Source organism: Lithobates pipiens, unplaced genomic scaffold, assembly GCF_037356315.1.
Source record: "Lithobates pipiens isolate NorthernLeopardFrog02 unplaced genomic scaffold, aLitPip1_a1.2 Scaffold_16, whole genome shotgun sequence".
Lineage (NCBI taxonomy): Eukaryota > Metazoa > Chordata > Amphibia > Anura > Ranidae > Lithobates > Lithobates pipiens.
Window position 1 is genome coordinate 193,883,978 of NW_027507748.1, and position 11,957 is coordinate 193,895,934.

Consider the following 11,957-nt stretch of genomic DNA (forward strand, 5'->3'; position numbering starts at 1 on the left):
TTTCTAACTGTGGGGGGCGTGGCTGTGTGTGACACATCACTGATCTCTGCTCCCGATGACAGGGTGCAGAGATCAGTGACACTGTCACTAGGCAGAACTGGGAGATGCTTGTTTACATTAGCATCTCCCCGTTCTTCCTCCCCATGAGAGGATCACGGGTATCCCTGCGGTGATTGACTAAAAACACTGTATTGTACACCGGATGATAAGTTACACAAGAACTGCTTATGATACCTAGCGACGTCTAGTGGGCAAATACAGTATTTTCCATTTTAAATCAATGAAAAATATTTGACCAGTACAGGAAATAGCATTGCAACATTTGGGGGTTTTTTTTGCCCCATTTTTACAGAATGAATGTACATGCACTCCAGGTGAATTGCTATGTATATTTTTAATAAATACACCCCAAAGTGTAAATGTTGTTTTGGCCACAGATATGTTAGTGCCTGGTGAGAAATACTGAACTGACTTTCCTGTTTCCCCAGATTCATACTCTGTATTAACCTATCTCTATTAGACCACTTGCTTTAATATAATTATATGTTCAGCTCTAAAATAAGGATGGTGATTAGCGGAAAGCTGCAATCATTCTCTTTGTCTTGGCATTTCCCCGTTGAAGATCTGCCCTTAACAATAGTTGGTCAAGCAGCTGAGTCTGCTAAGCACTGCTCTTAAATAAAAAAATTATTTTTACAAGATCCACCTATCCAGACTGCCAATTCCAATACTATAATTGCCTCTATAAAGTTAGTGGTAAAGGAAATGGAAAATTTGGATATGCTGTAAAGAATAACTACAGTATATTGATATAATGATTCAGATAACGATACCATTGCAAGGGGAACACTTTATTATGTGTAAAGGACTGAAAGTTCTTGCTTACCTCATATAAGCAGTCCTTTTGCTTTGGGGCCACCTCTGTTGCCCATGTACAGTATGTGGCCCATGCATACTATTCTTCAGTGCCATCTAGTGGGAACTTTGAAAAATGTAGCAAAGCTATGTTTTTGCATACTTGTGATGTGCAAGTGTGTCAAGAGTGAATATTTTTTATGGTTATCTTAAATGCTTTGGTTTTTCTGAACATATATTTGCTATCTGCTGCCTGTCCTGAGCTATACCTGACAAATCTTTCCAGATTTTCTAATGTCAGCCCCAACCATTACCTTTTATACTATTCTGGCTTAACCGCTTGCCGACCAGCCGCCATCATTTACTGCAGCAAGTAGGCACGATCCCGCAAACAGTTGTAGCTGTAGACAGTCTTTTTAAGCGGGATAGCAGGGGTGCGGTGGTTCTGATGTGTGTGGCTGACCGTCACGATGACCGCCGGTCACGTGCGATCACGGGAATAAAAGGCAGAACAGGGGCATGTGTGTGTAAACACACAAATCTCTGTTCTGTGAAGAGAGGAAAGACAGATTGGGAGTTCCTACTAGCTAGGAACCCCGATCTGTCATTTCTTCCAGTCATTCCTATCCCCCTACAGTTAGAACACACACTAGGGAACACAGTTAACCCCTTGATCGCCCTCTAGTGTTAATCCCTTCCCTGCCAGTGACATTTACACAGTACTTGAATCAGAAAAGGGCTGGTGACTCGGATGTTCTTGAATAAAAGTCCTTTATTTGGTTACATGGGTACACGGGTACAGGCTACGCTGGCGCATTCTGGCTAAGAAGCCTCCATCAAACATTTAGACAGTAATCAATGCATTTTTTATAGCACTGATTGCTGTATAATTGTTAATGGTCCCAAAAATGTGTCAAAACTGTCTGATTTGTCCGCCATAATATCGCACTCCCGATTAAAATCTCTGATCACCGCCATTACTAGTAAATAAAAATTATAAAAATAAAAATGCCATAAATCTTTCCCCTATTTTGTAGATGCTATAACTTTTGTGCAAACCAAACAATATACGCTTATTGCAATTTTTATTACCAAAAATATGTAGAAGAATACATATCGACCTAAACTGAGAAAAACATTTTTTTTTAAATGGGGATATTTATTATAGCAAAAAGTACAAAATATTGTGTTTTTTTCTAAATTGTCACTCCTTTTTTATATGTTTATAGCACAGAGATTATCAAACCCAAACAAAAGAAAGTTATATTTGTGGGGAAAAAAAGGACGTTGATTTTGTTTGGATACAGAGTCGCACGAATGAGCAGCCAAATCTTCCGGGGCTGAAGTGGTTAAAGGGAAAAATATAGTCCTTTAGGGGTATTCTATGTGTTGTAAGCTATTGTTTTATGGTGTGTGTGTGTGTGTGTGTGTGTGTGTGTGTGTGTGTGTGTGTGTGTGTGTAGCAAGGTTTCTTTCAGCCTAATGAGGACCTGCAGGGCCAGAGATAGCTGACATCCTTCTGTCTGTGGTGGGTTGTAAGGCATAGTGGGTGTAATGCAAGGTAGATTCATTGGGCACCAGACACTTCTTGAATGCAAAGAGATTTTTATTTCTCTTAACAGAACTTTGGGAGAGAGGGTTAGAGTCAGGCCAACCTTAGGTAGTTGCAATGTTATTTGGCAGACTCAGAAACTTCAACAGGAGGACAGCCATGTAGGGAAAGGCCTCCAGCAAGATGCCATATCTGCATGTGTAGGAATGCTGTCTCCTATGGCAACAGTCTTTAACAGTTTCTAACACAAGGTGTAACAGTTCCTTCACTTCCACTACAATCACTTTTTGTAGTTCTTCAGCCCACTGAGCTCCCAGTCTCTCGCACTAGACTAGATGATTCACTGCCAATGAATCCCATGAGCTCCTCTAATCTTTACTGTAGTATCTTCCTCAAGCATCACCCCCGCTTCTCTGCTGGGTCCCTAGCTTGGCACTCAAGATACTTCGTAAGCTTCACCCCACTGGCCTGCTTGGTCCCTGGCTTGACACACAAAGCTGCTCTGCAAGCATCACCTCTGCTGGATGGGTCCCTGGCTTGATACCCACTGAAGTTTACAGATTCTTCACCATCCCCGATTGGTGAGAATTCTGCTCCAGTACATGCTTAAGCTACTCACTGTGGTCCCTGGTAATAAGGTGGTGGGTTCCTTAGTGGTGACAGCTTCCCCTCTACCTCTGACCACAACAGGTTCTCCAGCCGACAGAACCGTCACTTCTGGTTGGACTGCAAGCCGCAATCCCAACCCTGCACTGCTCTCTTGCTTCTGGGTAGGCCCTGAGACAGCCTAGCAGTCAGATGTGCCGGGGATAGGCCCAAACTCTGGCCTAGCAGCCCAGGCAATACAACACACATCCACCCAGACAGCCATCCAGGTGGCACAGAACACCGATCACTTGACTCCACCCAAATATATAGGTTCTCTCAGCAGGCCAAGGGATTTAAGAAAACTCCTGCCCATTGGCTGGGATACCCATAACCTGACCTTGCATTGCACTTTTCGTATCTAATGCCACCAGGTACCCGGCCACCTAGCAGCAAAAGAAAGAATGGCAACAACTACAGATTTAAGGCTCGCACACACGATCAGATTTTCTGCAGACAAAGCCTAAGGCCGCGTACACACGCGCGGACTGTTTGCCCAACCTTGTTCGTCAAACAGTTTCGGCAAACAGTCCGCTCAAAATTTGCATGAGCGGACTTGCCCACACACGAGCGGACTGTTTCAACGAACTGTTTGCCAAACAGTCCGCTCAACTTTTGAAATGAACGGACTTGCCCACGTAAGGCGGAGGCAAATCCGCCCATTTCGAGCGCGTGTACAGGTAGGCGGGGCCCGCGAAGGAGACGTCGCGGGCTCCGCCGCCTGGAATGGGCTTAAAGGGGAACCCCAACGCCGAAAAAAATCGGCGTGGGGGTTCCCCCAAAGTCCACACCAGACCCTTGTCCGAGCACGCTACCCGGCCGGCCAGGAAAGGGGGGCGAACGAGCGCGCCCCCCCTCCTGAGCCGTACCAGGCCGCGTGCCCTCAACATGGGGGGGTGCCTTGGGGAAGGGGGGGCCGCGCGGCCCCCCCACCCCAAAGCACCTTGTCCCCAAGTTGATGAGGACAAGGGCCTCTTCCCGACAACCCTGGCCGTTGGTTGTCGGGGTCTGCGGGCGGGGGGCTTATCGGAATCCGGGAGCCCCCTTTAAGAAGGGGGCCCCCGGATACCGGCCCCCCACCCTATGTGAATGAGTATGGGGTACAATGTACCCCTACCCATTCACCTGTGAAATAAAGTACAAAAAAAAACACAACACAGGGGAAAAAATATTTTATTGCACAGCTCCGGGGGTCTTCCGTCTTCGGGGGTCTTCTCGCCGGACTCCTCCGCTATGTGTGTGTAGCTCTTTTACTAGCGGAGGAGTCCGGCTTTCTTCCTCCCCGCCGCCGGCCTCTTCTCCCGACTTCGGGGGTCTTGTCCCCCTCTTCGGTTCTTCTGCCGGGCCACCGCGCCTTCTTATAGCTCTTTTACAGGCGGTGGCCCGGTCTTCTGTCGCCGCTGCCTTCCGTTCTTCTGTCGCCGCCTTCGGTTCTTCTGCCGGGCCACCGCGCCTTCTTGTAGCTCTTTTACAGGCGGTGGCCCGGTCTTCTGTCGCCGCTGTCGCTGTCGCCGCCTTCCGTTCTTGTTCTTGTTCTTCTTCTTGTTCTTCTTCTTCTTCTCCAGGCGATGTTGGCACGTCGCTCCCTCCGGCCGGAATGCCAGAGCCGCGCTGTGCGGTCACTTATATAGTGACAATGGGGCGGGGTCACATGGTATATGTCACATGGGTTGGTCACATGGGTTGATGTCACATGGGGACTATGACATCGTAAGGGGGCGGGGTCACCATGTGACCAACCCATGTGACATATACCATGTGACACCGCCCCATTGTCACTATATAAGTGGCAGCGGAGCGTGTCCCTGGCATTCCGGCCGGAGGGAGCGACGTGTCAACATCGCCTGGAGAAGAAGAAGAAGAACAAGAAGAAGAACAAGAACGGAAGGCGGCGACAGCGACAGCGGCGACAGAAGACCGGGCCACCGCCTGTAAAAGAGCTACAAGAAGGCGCGGTGGCCCGGCAGAAGAACCAAAGGCGGCGACAGAAGAACGGAAGGCAGCGGCGACAGAAGACCGGGCCACCGCCTGTAAAAGAGCTACAAGAAGGCGCGGTGGCCCGGCAGAAGAACCGAAGAGGGGGACAAGACCCCCGAAGTCGGGAGAAGAGGCCGGCGGCGGGGAGGAAGAAAGCCGGACTCCTCCGCTAGTAAAAGAGCTACACACACATAGCGGAGGAGTCCGGCGAGAAGACCCCCGAAGACGGAAGACCCCCGGAGCTGTGCAATAAAATATTTTTTCCCCTGTGTTGTGTTTTTTTTGTACTTTATTTCACAGGTGAATGGGTAGGGGTACATTGTACCCCATACTCATTCACATAGGGTGGGGGGCCGGTATCCGGGGGCCCCCTTCTTAAAGGGGGCTCCCGGATTCCGATAAGCCCCCCGCCCGCAGACCCCGACAACCAACGGCCAGGGTTGTCGGGAAGAGGCCCTTGTCCTCATCAACATGGGGACAAGGTGCTTTGGGGTGGGGGGGCCGCGCGGCCCCCCCTTCCCCAAGGCACCCCCCATGTTGAGGGCACGCGGCCTGGTACGGCTCAGGAGGGGGGGCGCGCTCGCTCGCCCCCCTTTCCTGGCCGGCCGGGTAGCGTGCTCGGACAAGGGTCTGGTGTGGACTTTGGGGGAACCCCCACGCCGATTTTTTTCGGCGTTGGGGTTCCCCTTTAAGCCCATTCCAGGCGGCGGAGCCCGCGACGTCTCCTTCGTGGGCCCCGCCTACCTGTACACGCGCTCGAAATGGGCGGACTTTCCGAGCGGGAACAGTCCGCTCATTTCGAAATTACAGCGGACAGGCCCACACACGGGCGGACTGTTCGCTCAAACACAGTTTCAGCGGACAGTTTTTCGGGATTTCCGAAAGACTTTGTCCGTCCAACTGTCCGCTGAAACTGTCCGCTGAAAGCCCACACACGAGCGGACTGTCCGCCCAAACACTGTTCAGCGGACAAGGTTGGTCGAACAGTCCGCCCGTGTGTACGCGGCCTTAGACTTTTGTCCAAAGGGCGTTGGCGCCAAACTTGTCTTGCATACAAGCGGCACACAATTGTCAGCCAACAAACACAAACATAGTGACTGTTAGAAAAGTTTTAAATGTTTATTGTGTGACTATTAGAAAAACAATAATCCTGAGACTGATTTGTTAAAAAACTTACTTCTGAGCACATTATTGTATTAACTCATTGTATTGTTTTGTCCTAATTAACTCCATAGTAAGTAGGATGATTAGATTTAACTAAATATGATAGCCTAAGAATGTACAGGAAAACATAAGCTCATTGAATAAAGGTACTAGTTCGTACCATGACAACTTAATTTATGTTTTCCTCAGCCAATAGAAGCATAGAGATGTTATTCTTATGGGTTATGTGAAGGCGGGACACAGTCTTTTGGCAGACATTTTTCTTCAGCTTTCGTGTTGTAAGCATGTCTCTCTGTTGTGGGCCACATCAGAAATAAATTTTCCTGCTTCTCAGAACACCTGAAGTTTTTACTGATCACAAGGGAATTTCCTAACATTTTTGGTCTTTCGAGCCGGGAGCAACACGCTGGTTTTCAGATCAGACGGCCCGACAAATCTTCGGTGAGTATTGGACTTTGAAGCTCACCGAACCTTACAAGTCCCCCCAATCAATGTTATTTGGTGAAAAAGGGGCGGGGCCATAGATCTGAATTCCACTGTCTGTTTCCGAACCTTGTGTGATCCAGTCCAGGTGTTTGAGAGGTAAGATAATTTAAATTATTCTTAATTCTTTCTGAGTCTTTTCTTCTCTTTCTCTTGCTTCTGGTTTAATGTGTTGTAATTGCCGACATTGGTATTGATCGTATAATATCTAGATGATCCAGTGCTCGTAGACAGAGACACTTGGGGACGTTGTCTAAGGTAAAAAATTACGTCGCCCGCTGTCCGGACAGATAACAAAAAGATTTGTGGTATACCGAATGTCAGAGGTTAAATGCCTGACTATTTATTTTAAGCGCTGTTTAGTTAAGTGATCTACAAAGATCGCAAGGCTAATTTTCTTCTGTGTGTGTTTACTTTATCTTTGTTGATGTTTTTTTTTCTCTTGTATTGACATGGTTTTTGTGCTGCATATTTCTAAGCAGATAAGAAATCATTCTTCACCTAAGCACTGCACTCCCCCTCCCCCTCCCCTCATGGAAGGATGTTTTCTTTAAGAAGTGGTAAAGTTAACCCTTGATTAGCTATGACAATACAGAAGGGTTATATTGTATATATTGAAACTTAGCATAAAATAAAAAGAAGGTAGATGGCATTTTGGAGTAAATAGAATGAATGTTGTAGAATTATCAGGTGGCTTGATGAATGTGAAAAGAAATGAAAAAAAAAAAAAAAAAAAGGCTGAGGATTTTTTCATTGCTACGAAGGTCAAGAAGCTGTTTCTCAGAAACAAGAAAATGCAGATTGCCTGACAGAGGTTAATTTGTGCATCTGTGAAAATATTAGGACTTTTGGTGGGAAAAAGAGTTTGAAAAATAGTCTTAAAGTAAATATTTATATTGGATTGGAGTTATTTTTAGAATTCATAGACTTTCAACTGTGAAGTGTTAATGATGCAATGCTGTTTATATTTGGGTACATTTATAAAGTCAAAGGCAAAGTTCAAAAAAAAGTATGGGTTAAAAATGGCGGCGTATTGGCTTCAGCATGCTAAAATTAGGGTAAAAGGACAAAGGACAAAGGAAAAATGCCAAGCCCAATTGCCCCTAGTGGACAAAGAGGATGATCTCATCTGCTGTACCCAGAGACCACCTCCCTATGGTGGTCCTCCCCCTCAGGTGCAAGTAACTGCCCAGGGTAACACCTTCCCTGTGACATCCACCCCTGTCAAAGGAACCGCCTCTGAACAAAACCCCAACTCCACTTCCTCAATCTCTCCAGACAGTAGTTCAGTCCTGGAGATGAACAGATCGATCCTTGAAACATTAACTGACGCCATAACTCATGCACTGGGTGCCCCAGCAGGAGCCAAAAGACTAAGTAAACCTCCTATTAGGTATGGTGTGGAGGACGGTGAGGAATACCCCTTGATAGAGGTCCCAAACCCAAGGGGAGGACAGAATGATGCACTGGGCCAGCCATATCCCTTGACTATGACTGTTTTTCGACCATGGACTGACAGTGATATACAAAAGGCTACAGAACACATAAAACATCCAAAATTAGGTCCAGCTGAATTCATTGAAAACATAGAGGGATTACGGAACAGTTATAAATTGAATGGGGTGGAAGTAGAGAGAGCCCTGAGGAGAGTATTAGGATCAGATTGGGCTTCGGTAAAGGGGGATTGGGACCCCTGCGCCCCAGCAAATGCACATGGATGGGGGGATCCATTGCCTCCAGAAAGCCCAGACTTAGGAAACAGGTTGACTGCCCTACTGAACAGATGCCAGCTTAGATGGGTACAACGGACTGATTGGCAGAAAAAGAAAAAAAATAAAAATAAATAAATAAATAAATATGACAGTACAAGAAGACAAAGAAAGTGTCAGTGACTACCTAAATAAATTACGAGAGATTTTTAGAGTGTTCTCCGGGCTCCCCGAAGCTGAAGATGTGAATAGTGCATATTAGCAACAGCTAAAGATTGCTTTTTTTAAATGGATTGAAACAGGATCATAAGGATTACATTGTTTAAAACATGGTTACTTACCGAACTGCATCAGTTTTAGATGTTTTACAATATGCTAAGCATTCTGAGAAGTATTTGAAAGCGAAAGCAAAAAAGAATGTGAAATTAAAGGTTCTTATGCAAGGTGATGAAAGGGAGGAGGATGCAGAAGAGTACACTGCTGAGGCAGAACCAGAGGGGTCTCATAGAGGAAGGATTACTCTACAGAAATAGACAGTGCAACGAGAGTACTTCCACCCTGTGTACAAGCACTGGTAGCATCAGCGGTGTAGTGGTTAGCACTCTCGCCTAGCAGTGAAGGGGGTCACTGGTTCGAATCCTAATCATGACGCTGCCTGCCTGGAGTTTGCATGTACTCCCTGTGCCTGCGTGGATTTCCGCCGGGTGCTCTGGTTTCCTCCCGCACTCCGGAGACATGCAGGTGGGTTGATTGGCTTCTGTTCTGGTTTGGCCCTGGTATATGAATGGGGACGTTGGATCCTTGGGGGTGGAGAACGATGTGGGTGTACAGGGGTAGAGGCTAGACACTCACTCAGGCTGAACCGGATGGACTGGTGTCTTTATTCAACTTTACTAACTGAAAAGGTACCACATGCAGTGTTTGTTATCCTGTTACAGCAAAAGATATCACATTTGAGCCCAGCACGACACCTTTCCTGTATGACAATACTCTTGACACAACCTCACTTAACAATACAGAGGTGTACTACATTAAAACCATCCACGCTACTACTACTTCCTACTGACGGGTATAAACATGACTGCACTGTTGCCATCGCTGAAAAGGTACTGCCACGAAGTGATCTGAAAGATGTACCATTATCTAACCCTGACATGATACTTTTTGTTGATGGTTCTAGTAAGAAAAATCCAGATGGCACAAATGCAACAGGATATGCAGTAGTGACACAGGATGAGATTTTGGAAGCGGGGCCACTACCAAAACATTATTCAGCACAAGTTGCAGAACTTGTAGCATTGACAAGAGCATGTATACTGTCAGAAGGAAAATCTGTAACCATATACACTGACAGTCAATATGCCTTTTCAACAGTGCATGTTTTCGCACAACAATGGAAAAACAGGGGGATGGTCACCTCCAGTGGTAAACCAATTTCACATACGGACTTCATTTTAGAACTCCTAGATGCAATACAGTTACCAAAAAAGCTTGCAATCTGTAAATGTCAAGCACACACAAAATATACGGACCCCATCTCAAAGGGAAATAAAAGGGCAGATGAAGCTGCACATAAAATAATGACGAGAAATCATAGTGATAGATCATACAGTCCTTACTGATATGCAGCAAAATGCCCCCCCTGGGGAAAAACAATATTGGAAAACAAAGGGTTACACAATAATTGATGACATTTACACATCACCTGAAGGGAAACCGGTATTACCAAAATCTTTATTTGGTTATGCAGCAGTATTGACACATGGAGTAACGCATGTGTCAAACAGGGGGATGACTGAGATGTTAAATAAAGTATGTACAGCCTATGGATTCACAAATTATTAAAAAAAAACTTTTTGCTCTCAATGTCTTATATGTGCAAGACACAATGCTCAGGGAGGTATAAGACCACAGAAAGGGAAGTTCCCTACACCACAATATCCATTCCAACACATTTGCATGGATTTTATTGAATTAGACAAATGTGAAGGGAAGAAATATTGTTTGGTAATTATAGACGCCCTGACAAAATGGGTGGAGATATTCCCGACAGGAAGTGCAGATGCACAGACTGTAGCCAAAGCATTACTAAGAGATATTATTCCTAGATTTGGAATCCCTGAAAGGATTTACAGTGATAATGGACCCCATTTTGTAATTAAAAAATATACAACATTTGATAGAAGTGATGAGAATTAAAGGGAAATACCATTGTGCCTATCATTCCCAATCAGCTGGATTGGTAGAAAGACATAATGGCATTCTAAAAAGCAAACTGAGAAAAGTTATGGAACAAATAGGTAAAAATAATTGGATGTATTGCTTACTAGTAGCTGTGACCAGTATGTATATCGCACCCCCAAAAGAAGATGAAAAAGGTGCATGTGGGAGATTGGGTCTCAATAAAAAGTAATAAGAAAAAAGCAGTGGTACTCCCCAAGGTGGGATGGTCCTTTCAAAGTCCTTTTAACTACCCCTACTGTGATAAGGATTGCAGAGAGGTCTACCTGGATTCACCAGTCCCATTGTAAGAAGGTTTTACAGGCAGAGTAGGGCCAGTTGGCTACAAGAGGTCCAGAAAGTCCGGCTACAAAGGGAGGTCTCACACAAGGTGGGACTTGTCTCAAACCGGTGAAGTCTCCCTCCCCTTCCAACTCCCCTATCCTATCCGCTGGAACTCTGTAGCTGGTTAGCATGAAAGGGACAGTAATTATCCTTGGGTTACTGGTGACTCTAGGAGAGGCATCCATAAGAGGGGGTAGGCGCTATGGAAGAGTAGAGGAACCTTTGGATTGGGAAAGAACAGGAAAAGCATTAAATCTAACCTTTATAGAGGGAATAACTAGCACTATACTGGTAGACTTCTGTCAGATTGCAGATTGTGGGGATACAACTGGGGCTAGAGGACTTCTATGGGCAGATAAATATATCTGCTGGCTCTGGAATAAGGCAGGAGGTCAAGCATGGGATCAGGCCCTATGGACTACAGCGCATCAAGATTGGGGGTATAATCAACCAGGGGCTAAAAAGAGTGGTATAAAGGAGAGACTCATAATCACAAAAGCGGCCAACTCCCCCTGCACAAATAGTAAGAACTGTAACCAACTATTAATAACATTAACGGAGCCGAGGAAGGAAGATCAGCGGTTGTATTCCATGGGAGCATGGGTGTCAGGAACTGACCCCTCAGGAACATTTTTCCTTGAGGTATTACCTCCTAATAAAATTAAACAACAGGAAAAAGTAGACTCAGAAGGGAAAGAAGAAGGGAAAGAAGAAGGCCATACTAAAATAGAAGTTCTGAGTAAAACTATAAGATTCACTAACCTAACAATAGAAGATGCCATAGCCTTGGAGACGGGCTACCAAGAAAAAAATGAGTGGTTAGAATGGTTGAGGTACACGGTTATAACTCTGAAAAAGGAAAACTGTTTAGTTTGTGCCGGAGCCAGACCACATTTAGCAACAGTTCCTTTTCCTCTAGATCACAATACAGAACCAGAAGGTTTAAAATGTATGTTGCAATTGTATAATAAGAGCTATAAACCTGAAGCAAATTCTACTTGTCACAC